The following is a 3,361-nucleotide window of genomic DNA, read 5'->3' as shown; positions in this document are numbered from 1 at the left end:
CTGTTCCTTTTTCGCAGGCATTCTCGTTTCAATAGCATAGGTGTACGAACACTTTCTGCGCTCATTGTATGTACAGTAAATACAAATTTATAATTTTTGACTTTACGAAGTATACAATGTAATTGTTCAATAATTAACATAAGCAGGCATTCATTAATTTATATTAATATAATAGTTAACAAAACTAATAAGCGGGTGATTGATGACTCAGTGGTAGAGTTTTCATCTATGGTATTCTAACCCAGGACATGTGGGTTTTCGATGGCTAATTTTGTGTTCGAAAGTTTTCCCGGTGGTACTCTTGGTTCCTTTTCTTATATTTGTTCCATCATCACTCATTAACGAATTAGGTTATCAAAACTCTATAGCCATATATTCATTCTGTCCGTCAGTGAAACAAACAGTCTCAAGAACTATCTGATGGATTACCATCAATTTTGGCCACGATGTACAGAGTCAATAGTTAAGAATCGAGTTCCCTGATGAATGTAATATTCAAACCGGAAGCGGTACAAATCAACCATTTCCGGTTTTAACGTTAATCATTATATAGTAAATATGGTAATAGATAGCGAGAAGCGGTTTCCAGTAATCGACATATATAACATTCATGTAGATAGAATGTTACCCAGTTTGTGCATCTGCTGAAAATAATGAGCTTAGGTATTTAGAGAGCATTTTCCGCTTTAGAAAATGTGTGCTTGGTAAAGAATGTAGAGAATTAGCTGAGTCAGGCACGTAGCTAGAATATGGTAATAGGAAGGGGGGGGGTCTGTCACGAAATACTGTGGTTATTTACCAGGGGCTCAATCATTCTAAACTATTTTATTGGCAATATATATTGGTTCGTTTAGCCAAGATTTCTAATGGGGGCATGTTATGAAATACTGTGGTTACACACCAGAGGCTCGACCAATCTAAATATTTTACTGACAACATACCCATATTGATTGGTTAGGACAATAAAATGAGGATATATTAGTAAGTATTTTAATGAGAAGCTATGAAGAAATCTCGAGTAAAAGAATATAAAAAAAGTATTGAAAAAGATATCGTCTTCCGAGGTCATTCGAACGGTGTCGAGAATTTTGCGTCTGGGAAATTTGCGCCCTACCTCAAGAACAGGGAAAATTGCGCCAGCGATGTACCTCCACCGGGAAGTTTGAGCCCTGCGAAATAAAAGAACCTACTGGAGCTTACGCATTTCCTCGGAGGGGCTGACATTACAGCATAAACAATCCTCCCCCCACAACCATGCCATTTGTGATTTATTTTCATTGTGGCTATATAAGGGGAGAATAAACTTCAATATAAGCCAAAAGAACACAACGGATCAACGCAATCACTGCTTCTTCCAGAGATGATTTTGGGGGAACACTGGCCTCCCCAGAGCTCTCAGAGTGCCCCCTCGGAGGAGACCAAAATAATACGTCTATAATATAATAATAAATAGAATAGTACCAGCAGTGACCCCCTCCGGAATACTAAATGTGCCCCCCGGAACATTTTTCCTGAAAGAACGACTGAACGCAATTGTGTGTTTGAAGTGTAATTCCAGCAAATAAACACACTGTACATAGTTTTCTTGATAATATTACTGAACTGATTTTACATTCACTTTACATTTTCTTTTCTATATTTTGTGTCCTGAAAAGCCAAACAACTCGCAAGGATTGTGAACAGAGATATCTGGGTAGAGCCAAACAGCCTTTTGTAGATTAAATTATACTCTTTGATTATATTAATAAATAATTATATATCAGTCATTTATACGTTTATTGTAAATTTTGTAGTATAATGAAAAATTGTATTTGTATGGATTACCCTTTAGTGAACTAAAATTGTATTTTTTTCATTTGTTCGGAATATTATAACGGATGGAGTAACTCACTGAGACGATGAGAGGCAAGCCTAGTTCAAGTGCGAGTGGAAGTTACTTTACACAATACAATAAGAAGTTGAATTGTAGGGCGCTAACATCCCAGTGCAAATATATAGCCGGCGCATTTTCCCCTCTTTTTGGGGTAGGGCGCAAACATCCCAGTGCAAATATATTGCGAGCGCATTTTTTCCTATTTTTGTGGTAGGCGCAAATTTTCCGGGCGCAAAATTCTCGCATTCAAGGAAAATATAATGTCCGTGAAGTTGACAAGCCACTTATGTCAGACTCCAATTTCGACTTTAAACGTCGCTAGTGCTACGTTAGTGTTCGATAGTGACGCAAATCGTTAGTACTCCAACTGCATGCCAACACGCCCACTTCTAAGAATCATCTCAAAAATGAGGTTAACCGTTAGAGCAAGTAAGTGCTCATTGGTGCCATTAACATTAACGTTAAAGCCTCCATCGTACGGCCCTTTGAGTAATAATAACACCACGTTTTTTGCTAGTCTCAATGCGTCCCTATATTCTCGCGAACATTCTGACGTGCCCAAGTTAGTTACTTTTTTTTTGGGGGGGGGGGAGGACTATTGTTTATCTGTTATTGTTTATTGTTAGTCTGCAGAGTAGTCCTTACATTAATATGCCATTGTCCTTGATAATCATTGCGTATTTACAAGCAATTTGTTATTACTGTTAGAAGATATCAAAAAACAACAGATAAAATCTACTACTTAACGGTTCATATTTTTCTTTTACAGTACATAAACGATTAATAATAATAATAATAATAATAATAATAATAATAAGACTATTCCAGCATAAAAGTTATCAATTGCATCACACTGGCAACAAGCGACGCATATTTTAACTTCATAAAAAATCGTTTCTCACGATTTTCTGGAAAACTACGTATGATAACATCTTCATTATGTCAAGTTGTTTATCTCAGTGTGATATATGTCTTACCTCTGGACAATATCACAGTAAAACAAAAATTAAATATTAGGAGTACATCGTACTTTTGGACTACATCTCATTAACCATGGGAAGATTGAGTAGTGTATACTTTAGGATGTAAGTTTCAGCTTAACTTGCATCATACATTCTTAGGATTACAAAAAGGAAATTTGTTCGTTTGCATTTGAACAAAATTCTTAGGATTACAAAAAGAAAAAATAATTTTTCCGAATTCCGGAATTTTCCCGAAATCCGGAATTTTTCCGAATTCCGGATTTTTTCTGAATTCCGGATTTTTCCGAAATCCGGAATTTTTCCGAATTCCGGATTTTTTCTGAATTCCGGATTTTTTCCGAAATCCGGAATTTTCCGATTTTACTTTCCGGATTCCGGAAAGTAAAAATTCCGGAATTGGCCATCCCTAATATATATATATATATATAAAATAACAAAAACAAATTTGTGATCTAAAATTTAAAACCGAAATTAAATAATCTGACTTCCGTAAAAAAAAATTCAA

Source organism: Thermobia domestica, chromosome 9 (genome assembly GCF_964235325.1).
Source record: "Thermobia domestica chromosome 9, izTheDome1.hap1.1, whole genome shotgun sequence".
NCBI classification, from domain to species: Eukaryota; Metazoa; Arthropoda; class Insecta; order Zygentoma; family Lepismatidae; genus Thermobia; species Thermobia domestica.
Note: the sequence above shows the minus strand (reverse complement) of the source record.